Genomic DNA, 12,833 nt, shown 5'->3' on the forward strand with positions numbered 1-12,833 from the left:
AATCACCAGGGTAACGGAGTTGATTGAGGATGCCTTGAAAAAGACAGACCCATTAGTCTCTGTGCCTGCAATGGTGCTAATCTGATTTTAAAACTGTTAGGCTAAAACAACATGCCCCTCTGACCACCATCATGGATGTTCATAGCACTATTGTGCCATATCTTGGACCATACAACAGGCAGTCTATACAGGATATTTATGAGAGTCACACTTTATTGTGGGAGGCTGCATTTATTTGGTGAGATGAGAGAATATGGAAAAAGGTATAGGTGAATTCCAGAAAGTACAGGCACAAAGGGAAGAATAATGAAATGGCACAGCTAGAAAACATTGAAATCAATGCAGGCAAGACACGGTGGTATACAGGGACTTTGATGAAGAATAATTGGATTACAGACTATGAGAGGAGTTCATGCAAAGCAGTAAAAGTAGAGGGGATGAAGCGTTGGACAATGAGGAAGCTAGACTGTGATGGAGAGTTGCGAGTGATCATGAATGAGGGTGCAGTGTATCTTAGCAGGCAGCCTGTGGTGGCATAGCGGTCAGGAGGCCTGCTGCTTTAATGGTCCATAAATCTGTGTGGCCTGGCTGGTCCGATGCCGCCCCAGTGAGACCCTCTCATGCGGAAAATGAATCAGACCGTTTTTACGGAGTGCAAGTGTTGAAGCTCCGGCCCTCCCCTACTGCTGCCGAGCTGATAAGAGCTTCTGCACACGCACGGCACTCCATTTCAGCTGGCGTGGAGCTCATAAAACTCTCTTTTAATCACAACCCTTGTTTGTATGCTGCTCTTCATCCTATCTGTCCTCTTTGTTGTTCTCTCTCCATTTTTTTCTGTCATTACACCTTGCTTCGGCTTTTGGAGTGGGAACACGGACAGGGACACTTTGGTGGCAAGCCAGGAAGGAGCTGGATTGCCTGCTTCCAATTTCGAAACAGTAGAATTGTAGAAAACTGAAGAAAGCAGCTCTCAAGAAGAAGCCTCTTTGCCGAAATACCTTAAAGTCCTTAAAATAACCCTACCATGAAGTTGCTTGCTTCAAAATCATCTTTCTCTCGTCTCACTCAATAATCCATCTTGTGTATTTGGTTATAAACATGCAATCCAGGTACCGCTACTGCCACCCCAACCACACATTTATCTTAGAAAAATAGCCGCTTTTTACATAATGGTTTGGAAAATGCAATCCAGGTTGTCCCTAACATACGGGACTATTAACTACTTTACCTAAAATATCTGTGCACAATTAGGAGGAACTGAGCCGTGTAATTTTGCTGGTTCTAAATGATTTCCCTTGGACGTCAGTGGTTTGTGCTTTGTCTACTTAGCTAATGTTTGTTTGACTGTGATGTCCTGGTGCTTTTAGCAGAGCCAGATGTTAAAACAATCACCCCGCAGTTGTTTGAGCGACCAGGACCAACAGACTACTGGCACTCTGAACTAATTAGTTGGAACCTTTGTGGAAAAGTGAAGTGGCGGAGTCGTCGTCGAAAACTGTAAAACAGATTAAATTGTGTCAAGACACACACAAACACGCAGAGTACTACAGTGCCGTGACATTTACCTTCATTTCCATAGATAAGTAAGGCGGTGTGCTCTAGTTACTGGTTAAACAGGTAGTATTTGCATTCTCCGCAGGACGAGAAGGCGAGCGCATGTCTGTGAAGCTGTCAGAGCCCACCTGCTGCGAATAGACACGCACTAACAGAAGTCACAACCACGGCTGCTCACTCTGCTTAATTGCACTAGAAGGAACAAATTCAAACAGCAGCTTGTTTGAGAAGGAGCACAGACAACTTTTTCATCTTTAAGGATTCCTTTATTAAAACTCACTGCAGTATGGGGGCAACATTTTCCCCCCCTTGTAATAAAAACAGTGTCAGTGTTATTGTATACGCCCTCTGCTAACTGTCAGTAGAGCAACCAGGCGTGGTCAACTTCTTTTAAATGCAACACTGTCTTTGTTCTTCAGGTTTGTTTTCCCCAGAGGTCCTCCCCTCTCTTGCCTGCAGTTACACTCGATATAAGAGTGTGTTTACCTACTGGAGGCCTTTGTTTAACAATCGTTTCTGCTAAGCAGGCCTCATGAATTGTGTCAGCAGTTTCTGATTGTCTGTTATCTGTCAGATGATAAGTACCTCCTTTAATGCAGAGGCAATAAAATACTCCACATGTCGGGAAAGAGGAATGATCTTTGCGACAGCCAAACAAATGTCATGTAATTCTGTATTGATTCAGTCTATTTATACAGGCTAGACTGGGCAAACAGTTGTATAAACAGTCCCAGGTGTCGATTCGTTCCAGTGCAGGACCAAGAATGCCAGTATCATGAACTAAGCATAGTAAATGAAATCCAACCAGGGCACAATGAAAATGTATTCAACAGTTTAATGAGACAGGACTGTAAAACTAGCTGCTTAGTAAGCCATTTTTGTTAGCAGTTTGTTTGTTTTTTTTGTTTTTTAGCATATTATTGACTGTATTAGTATTCTGTGTTCAGTGAACAAGAGAAAACATGAAATCCAGTTCAACAAAACATTTACTACTTCTTATAATGGAGAAACAACCCTCATACAGCAAGCAATGACAAGGAGATATAAACAAAGAGATAATTCTTTAATTTGGATGGGAAAAGCAGGAGTGCCACCAGGAATTTCAAGCCCTCGGGCAAGACAAGCCCCTCACCCTGATGCATCCATCTAATTTAGTACAGTATCACCCCTCCTATGTTGTCAGGAGCCACCTTAAAACATTCAAATTCAAAAGTGAATTCTGTTGATGTCCAGAAATGATGTGTATCATAAGGGAGGCCACCTAAACAACATCTGTTTCAGTACACTTCCTGAGAGGCAATATGACTTAAGCACAAAACCTGATGTTTGATGAACATCCATTATAACTTGGACTATTATGAATCACAGCCCAGAAACTGAGTTGCGTGTGAGTTGCAATTAATTTGCAATGGTCTGACACAAAATAATGACTGTTAGGTTTCACTTTCTGCTGTGTAATACAAAAGGTAGTTGAATCTGAAGTAATCAAATGACATTACTCTGTAAGATGTATTATAGTAGCCTACTGATTACACTTTCGGTAATGTCAGAGACACTTGGATTATAAAAGGAGACGTGGGACTTCAGCACGATTTTTGAAAAGACCAGAACCCTGTCTCTTTGAATGGGAAGTCTGTATATGAGTATATCTAACGTTCTGCTTTTCATATTTAGTGACACTGTCAAATTGTAAACAACATGGAGTCACACAATTTGTTCTGAATGACATAAGTCGCATGAAAAGACAACATGTTTCACTCACGGAGGCTTGCACAATCCACAGCCCCAGGAAACAGCACGATTACGACACTGCTTTGTGGTAAACCCTCGCCGTTGCCATGGTAACAGTAAACCGTCATGTCACGCAGGTAGTCAAGCCGTGGTGATTCTTTTAAAACACACACATTCGATTTTTTTACCTGTATCATTTCTATGGTGTCTCGTAGGCCAGTGGTTGTCTTGTCTGGGCTGCAGCGCTGTCGCTGTTGAGCTCTTGCCCCCAACTTGTACATGCTGTCGGAAATATCAACGCAAAATCTGAAAGTGTGATTGGCTGATAGTGTGTCCTATGCTGACGTGCTGCTGTGTTTGGTGTTTCAAATTTTCCCATTGTGGGTGGAGTGCCCAGTCTCCTTTTATAATCATAGGTTCTCTGGTAATGTGTGACTGGTTATCTGTTGAAAGTGCTTTGCCAAATTTGAGTGTACCAGCATTTTTGACTGCTTTTTGAGTCCTTTGTATTTAATTGACGGTTTTGTTTTCCCTCTACACAGCAACACTGAACTTTGGTCTTTTTATGCCATTGCCTCCAGTGTTGTTAACATCTGATGCTTGTTCTCCCACTATTGACCAATATCAGTGCTATCTCTTTGCTGTTTTAAGCACACTAAAACTGCATGACTCCCTTATAAAGGCCTTCAAATGGCCCTGCTATACAATACACCACATGCAGGGGTAATTGAATTAGCCCATTGATCCTGGGCTGTTCTATTGCCTGGCTAAATTTTGTTATTCACTCTTAATGACTGCTCCTTGCAGGCAAATGAACACTTATAAAAGTCAATTAACTGTGAAGTAGAGGAGGATAAAAGAAAGACAACCCACTCTGACATGTTATGTCCCACTTACCGATGCTATTTGAAATGTTCTGTCAGTGATGTGAGGTCTTGGGATCTATATGAACATTCGACTGCTGACTTCACTGTAAACAACGACAACAACACAACACCGAGCGCTTTGTTCTTCCACATACACTCCTATCTTTTCACAGCATCTCGACCACCCCGCCTTGTCTTGGTCACAAGTGCACTTTATCTGGTGGGACAATAGTGGTCTTGTGCCCGGCAGTGTTGTCTGGCACCATCAGCTCCATAGTGGGCTCCGACACGTGTGAGGGTTTGCTATTGTTCCACCAGCAGCGTGAATGTGTGCGCATGTGTATTGTGCGTCCTCATGTACGCACAGTACAATTATTGGCTGCCTACTGCGTGGCAATATGAATTGTGCACCGATGAACTCATGAGGATTTTACATTAATATTGAGGGACATCATGCAATCAAGAGGATATATGTGTAAGATACAGGTGAAAAATGTGCAGTCATGAATTCATGATATTACAGGTACACCTCTCAATGCTGTGAATAGGAAGACAACCATATTGGTGCAGAGACACTTGTAGTATAATGCTGAGTGCAGATCTCCCAGTGTCTTCTCTGTACTTTAACGCAGTGAGTGTGACCTGATGCCGGAGGGGCAGAGTATACCCTCCCTGGGTCTATGGGGAGCCTGGCTGGGAGGCTGCAAGCGGGCACATGGCTGTAGTGTGGAGAAAGTGGTGCACTGCCTCTCTGTGCCTGGCTGAGCACTGGGTAATGAAGCGTGGCAGAGGAGAGAGGAGAGGAGTGTGTCTGCAGGGTAGGCATGGCCCTCGTGTTCCTATGCAACCAGGGCGGATGGGTAGGTGATGCAGGACTGCCTCTATTCTGCTTTCTTGTCATGCTGCTTCCACACTTTCCTCCGCTCGTTCTGGTCAGTCGTCCTTTTTCTCCCTCACACCGTCCAAATCATAAAAGCAATGGCGCTAAACGTATCGTCACACTTTGCTGCATGCCAGTTTCTCAAGGACAACGGTCTATATGCTTCATACCTCACCAACAAACCTCCAGAATCGTTTTAACAAAGATATCTGACCAAATTTTGTGTTAAATCAAATTTGACTGAACTATCACAGCACTTCAATAATTTCCACACTAAAACATTAACATCTGACATTTTTCATTTATTTAAATGGGATTCTCTTGTTTTCTCAGATCTCTCTTCCTCTCCCTCTGTGAGGCAGCTGACTGCACATGTTCCTACAACAAGAGGTCTAGCCATGGCAGATGTGCCATTGTTTCAGAGGTGATGTCTTGACTTGATTACTTTATGTAGCAAGAATTGCCTCCCTTCACCCCATTTCTGTGAATGAGATTTTATTATGCATAGAGAAAGATACATTAAACAAACATAGCAGTTGTCAATGTGCAATGGCAAACATTCAAATAGGGTTGCTCAGATTAGCCGTAGCAAGAGAGATTAAAAATAACAGAAGCAGGCTGGGAAAAAAAACCCACTCCATTTACGTCAGACTCAACCAGAAACCTGATGTTGTGTTTTTGTGTTATTGTATAATTTCATTATAGAAGAGTTGGGCAAAACGAATCCTCGTCATTTTTTTTCTGTAGGAATTAAGACATAAGAAATCGAAAAGGAAGAGGCAACCTGTGAATATTCTTGATGAAGGATTTTCAACATTGACAGTGGATTAGGCTACTGTGAAGACAAACTCTTAACATGTTTCATCTATTGAGCAGCCATGCGTTTCCTGTGGGCAACAAGTGTGGATCTATTCTTAGCTGATGGCCAGGGCTTCAGCACTTTCTGCTCCTGTTCCTCATAGGTTGGAAAGGATAAGGTGTGATTTACTCCTGCCAGGTCTGACTGTGTTGGCGTAGCCTGTGTCCAGCTGTAGAGACGTTGGGGCCCATCGACCATCTGTCCCTGACCAGCAGATTCAGGCTGGGTCCCCAGAGTAGGGAATGAGGGGGCGGGAGCTGAGATGAGGTTGGATGGGGGAATCAGCTTTGTGTTGCCATAAAGCTGTTTTCCCTCTCTCCTAGCAACGGCCTCCCATTTCCTTGGTTTTGGGCGGCATGGTCCTCTTGGTCGGTGTGCACGGCCCCACTCACTCACTCTCTCTCTGTCCTATTTATGGTAATGAGCCATCTGCCCTCTCTGTAACAGCCGCCCAAATAGGGGAGAGGCTGGGAGGGGGGTGTCTCTGACAGACAGGAGTCCGAGACAAAGACGCTTATCCTGTTGTGTCTGCCTCTGTCCCGGTGGATGCCTTCAGACATAGATAGGACTCAAGAGCAATGATGACTAAGGATGGAGACTCTCCTGAAACATGCTTGATGTTTTAACCCTCCTGTTATGTTCAAATTTGACTAACATCCCTTATGTTTGGGGTCAATTTGACCCCAGCAGTTTAAACCTCAACAAAATTATTATAATTAAAATTGTTACCAAAATTTTTGTGTCAGGTACTTTAGGTTTCTTTGTTGACTACCTAAATAGTCCTTTAAATAAAACATAACTCCCCCCCACCCCCACCTATACATCCAGTTTTCCTATTACGCGACTATGGAAAAATATGCAAATCACCATAAAATCTCACTGATTGACCTAAAATTGGAAATAAATATATTTTTGGTGTTTTAATGGTTTTATATTATTTCTAAGAACAGATTTTTGTTATCTATAATATTTGGAAAGAAAAACAATTTCTATTATCAAGGATAGTAACATGTCTTATGTTCGGGGTCAATTTGACCCCAGGAAAAAGAAACACAACTTCTGAGTGAGTAACCCAATGTAGGCCTGCAAATGGGTCACATCCAAGTCTTTCCAGCTGTCCCCATACACACACCTCCCCTCTAAGTTTGTCATCACAAGTATATCCCCACCTGATGGTGTTACAAAGAGCTCAAATGCTGATTTTATGTCTTGAACATGGCTGACAGCGTATCTGCTGGGGCCTGGAACCATTTTGATGACATTAGCAGCACTGAGTCTACCCTGTTGTTCATGTGGGGAGAGGGACCATGACACCTCTCCATTTTTGGAAGGTAACGTGTCTGCTGGTGGTTGAGAGACAACAGGAGGGTCAACACTGAGGGTTTCATTCTCATCAGAGGAGGATGCCTCATAACCAGGGTCCTCCTCAACATGATCCTCTGTCTCAGACACATTCTCCTCTGTGTCACTTTCACTGTCAAAGAGCTTTGACAAAACCTCACTGGCAGAAAACCTTTGCTTCGCGTTCATATTCAACTGAGAGAGAGCATAAAGTGAGAGTACACAGCGCAACAAGAGAAATGATTTAGAAGGCTGCTGTGCAAGCTTCTATATGTTTGCTCCTGCCCCATGTGGTGGGAACTAACAATGTCCTTGTGGGAACCATATTTCCCCACCCTCACAGCGCGGGAAATATCGAAGTTCTTGTAGGTATTATGTTTTCCCCTCCCCAGTATCTCCCCCCATATCCCCCATATGAGTGGTTCCCGTACTACTTCAGGTATGGTTATGTTAGCTTAGGGCCCTAAAGCAGAGGGAAGTTTTTTGAAGATTATCAAATTGCATGTTATAGTGAACTCAATATCATCCAAAAAACCCCCCAAAAATGTGTGTAAAACGGTGTTTTTACAGCTAAAACAGCCTGGGGTCAAATTGACCCCAAACACCACCGATGCGTACAAAATGCGTACAGGACACTGAAAACATATCATTGTGTGAATTTCATGTTTACCCGGTAGTATCCATTAAATTAGGAAAAGTCATAAAATATCAAGCAAAAAAAATGATGTTAAGCATTTATTTAGAGACGTTAAAAACTGAATGGGGTCAAATTGACCCCAAACATAATAGGAGGGTTAATGAGAGTTCTTTATGTAAAAGATGAAGGTTATTTGAAGTAAGTGCATTAACATAGACCCTAACTGTCTTTGCGTTTGTGTGTGTGCAAGAGAAAGAGAGTGCTACCACCTGCAGGTCAACACAGTAAGTTGTTCAACACAAAGACCAATTGTAAGATCAGCAGCTAGTATGACCCATCCCCTTTCAAACACATAGACACACACACACACACACACACACACACACACACACACTCAAAATGTTCACCGCTTAAGAAAATTTATGCAGCCTTACCATTTGTCAGTACTGCTTTAAGCATGTGCTTCTATGACTTGGTGACATGGGAGAGTGGTGGGCACACCAGCCAATCCAGAGCCACTCGGTACTCAACAGACCTCTGTTGCCACTGGATACTAGATTGGTTACCAAGCCAACACATGTGCCTCACTATCATATCGCCAACAGGTTAGTGATGAAAACAGCAGAGACATTGACAGTTAAGATCTCTGTGTTTCAGTCTCAGGTAAACTGAACTGTTTCAGTGTATGTTTTCAAGTAGTTTGGTGATTCAGCATAAAACATGGAGGTGGTAAGACAATGCCTAAACAGAGATTATGTAAGATGATGTGGAAAAAGTAGTTTTCCCTCTGGTCATGACAACATTGAGCCCAACCATTTTATCACCAGGAGACAGGTGATGATCTAGAGGCGAGTTGGTGCATCTTAATCAAGGAGAAATGTCTGGCAATATTGACAAGAATTCTTCCAGCTAGAGTTAATGCAAACACGTGGGTTACATGGAAATACTGCACCACAAAACAATAAATGAAACCTACTGTATGGCATATGAAAAAAAAAAATTAAAAGATAAATAGTTGCAAAAGAGCAGCTATTAACAGCATTTCATAAAACAAGCAATCAATGTGAGCGCATTCGATAGCTAACAAGATGCCTGATCAAGCGAAGGATATGACAAGAACTACAACATAAACTCTTTCAAATCATGACCCCGTGGTGGAGCACGGGCAAAGGTTTTGTGCAATACAACATCTGACACAAGGCTCTCAATAATTGACTTTTGATTCCTGGCTCTGTAAGGTCAATGACTGCTAACCTCCACAGACAGACAGACAAACCCACAGATGGGTCAATGACTAGAGAGCAACAAAGCACAGATGGTCCTACTGGTGGGCTTAGAGTTGATGGCAGGCACCAGTGCATGAAACAATACATTGTGAAGGCAAGCAGATGCATATGCAGAAGATATAAATACTGTAGACATTTAAGAAGGCCAGCAATACTAGTCCAGCTGGACTCTTGGCCCATTGAATCAGTCGTGATGAGGCTCGCTGCCACCTAAAGGCATTTGGAGGGTATTTTTGCAGCTCAATATTGTGACTCATTTAGGTAGTTAATTAGTCATTGAACAACATTCCTTTGAACGAGCCAGAAAAAAAGGCCTCTGAATTATCATGTTGTCACCGCAGGCACATATTGATATCCTATAAACAAACATTTGAATAATCACATTGTTTAGCGGTGTAAGAAGACAAAAGTTTTCAGCTGAATGAGAGGTTAAAGTAATGTGGTTGTTTTTAATGTAAGCTTACAAAGAAGGGATCATTCTTCAATACATTTGGCATGTTGACATTATCAGTATGAAAAACAATGCTGTTGTCATGGCAGCAGCCTGGGGCTAAGGGTCTGGAAAGGAAACTATAGTTTCCTTTGGTTCTGCCGCTGCCAGGAGTGACTGCTCAGCATGTATCTGCAAAAAAGAACAGCAATTTAAGTGTCAGTGGGAATAAATGGCTGACATGCAGAGAGATGGAGTGTCATTCAGACAATGGAGAAAAGGCATCATGTAATGTCCATGTTACCTACAGCATGCTGTGAGCACTCAGAGATAGACAGGAGGAGACATCTAGTGGACATCCAGCCTACAGTGCAGCTACAGACAATTTTCAAAACACACATTGGCCCTTTATTTAACAAACCAAGAAGACTGTTAATAAAGCTAAACTTATACCCAAAAACATTCAAAAAATATCAAACACATTTTGGAATACATTGGCTTTTCCATCTCCATCTCTGTCTCCTTTAACACCCAAAAGAAACTCCATTATTCCTTTTCCCCAGACAGGCGCAGCTTCATGTGGTCACACTTAATTCAATAGAGAAATAACAGTGAAGCTCTTCTACTGAAGGTCATAATATTTTATGGTTACTGTGCTCTCTTACAGCCAAAGGGAAAGAAAATTGAGACTGATGCATCTCTCAACTAAAATACTCCACCCATACTGACCACATATTACATTATTAGCTATATTAAAGACTGTATAGCAGCAGATATTTATTTATTTATTTAGCTATTGTGGGTTGTCTTTATCAGTAATAAACTGAATTCAGTTCCTCCTTTTACAGTCTACTTGAACTGCTTTGCTTACAGTATTCTACTACATGTCTCATCCATGGCAGCAGACCATCTACACACTGCAAGTTTATTATCTCCCCAACCTGACACAATTTACAAGTTCTATTACAACTTTTATTTTTACTTTTAGCTGCTCCGAGGAACACAAAGACTCAACATTAAATCCAAAAATGGTCGTAACACACTCTGCCTTAATGAGCAAAAGTGTCAAAACACATTTTCAAAGACGGACCAATTACAGAATTTATCTTTATCTGTTTCATTCTCATCCCATTTGCCTATAAATCCCAGTCACATTAATTGCCAAGCACTATAAAAATACACTTCTTTGTCTTAAGTGGCACTGGAGCATAGATATATAACAAGCTTCTACATTAATGGAGTACATACTGACACATTAATGAAATCCAACTCAAAACCAACAGATTCAGCATTCAGTCTGTGTGCATTAAGGAGGCATAGTGTAAAGTACAGTATATAGCAGCAGAGGAAGTATAGTGAAGAATAGAGTGCCATGAGGGAGTTATGAGTAGGATGAGGCATACTGTATAAGTGTTGTAGAGTAAGGCTTTTCAAACCCTCTCATGCTACGGGTCCTCAGTTTGGTTTCCATTAAGCCATTTTGTATTTTGCTATGTATTAAATTGTTTGGACACTATGACTTAACACTGACAATTACACAAAAGCTGCGATGGACTGGCAACCTGTCCAGGTTGTTTCCTTGCCTTCTGCCCAGTGAGCGCTGGGATAGGCTCCAGCAACCCCCCATGACCCTTGTGAGAATAAGTGGTTTAGAAGATGAATGAATGAATGAATGAATGAATTACACAAAAGGTGGTGAGATTGAAACATGATAATCACAAATCAATCACTCATCTTTTTTTTTATTATTATTTTTGCTTTGCAGTATAAACATATGAGCATAAACATCCCCGAGGCTGTAAGATGTGTAGTGTGTGAGGACTTGTCCTGCCGACATTGTGAACAGTGCAAGAGTGCACAAACAGCGTTTTGGGTACAATAAACATCATTGTAATAAGCAGCAACAGTAGTAAGTTTACAAACAGCTCGGTACATGAGTAGTTGTGCAGACATTTTGTGGGTGTACAAATTCCTCTGATGGGTGGTTGAATAAATAGGAAGAAATTGTTGTTGGTCTTGGGCTACTAGCCTAGAAGTGAGAAGAGTAAATCTACCTCTTTTTGGCTAAAAAAAAAAAAAAAAAAAAAAAAAAGATTATGACTACTGGAAAAATTGTCAAGATCTAAATTTGGTTAACTATCAAGAAACTACTGAAAAAATGTGGTTAAGCTTGTGCACAAAGTTAATGCATTAAATTCTGCTGTATTGTAGCTAAGCTGAAAAAAACAAACAAACAAACAAACAAAACAAAAGTAAAATGCAGACAAGAATGATCAGCCACATTGATATGTGTCTCAAATCCTGTACACCAGCACTTAAATTTCTCTGGAATGCATCGTACAGCAATCTACTACACTTATTTAATATACCTTTAAAAAAAATCGAATTCCAGTGTTCCCTAAGGCAAGGATCAATAAATTTGATATTCCATATTACTGCTGCCTCTTCAGGAGCACCTATTCCAATTTAGTGGAAATTCTTGCAATTTACAATATATTATGATAAAAAACACATCAGGTAGTAAATGATATCGATTATCTCCTCTACAACTTAATAACATTGAGATAAGTTATACCATGTTTATATGACTATGGCATATGGCTGTTTCACACTTTCTCTCCTACTCTCAACTTCTGCTGTGATCTACTCTACATTCAGTAGACTGTCTGATTTGCAAGACATTTTTTTTTTTTAATGTGTTTACAGAACAAAACTTAAGAAAGATTTTATCATGTTATTTTGTTGCGTTCTTTGTGGAAAAACAGAAACAGCATGTGACAAACCTTTGGGTTTACTCAGTATTCAGTCATGATGGGACAAAAGTCCAAGCCTCCACGAGTCAGAGCCGTTGAAAGGTGAGAATCAGTCTTGTTCTTTTCGCTGAAACATACTTTTTTGTACTAGATTTTTTTTTTTTCTGCTACACCCAACAATCTTGCAGTTGTAATCCTGACATCACCTTGAAATATCCTAAAAATTACTTGCCGGGTATGGATGAGTGAGGTTATCAAGGACATGATCACATACCTGGCCTCCAGTCAACCAGAGCTGCACCGAATATATTTATATACTTTCAGTTTAAGTTCCAGTCATACAGTTTCTGCATCACTGCACAACATTGTGATCCCGTGTGCTGTGCGCTGCAAGGTGTGGATGTCTGTATATGAATGAGTGTCAAGCAGAGCAGTAAGACAGCATACCAGGTCAGCAAATCTTCCCTGGGTAAATAAAGGTTAATAAGGAATGCGA

This window comes from Myripristis murdjan, chromosome 15 (assembly GCF_902150065.1).
Source record: "Myripristis murdjan chromosome 15, fMyrMur1.1, whole genome shotgun sequence".
Lineage (NCBI taxonomy): Eukaryota > Metazoa > Chordata > Actinopteri > Holocentriformes > Holocentridae > Myripristis > Myripristis murdjan.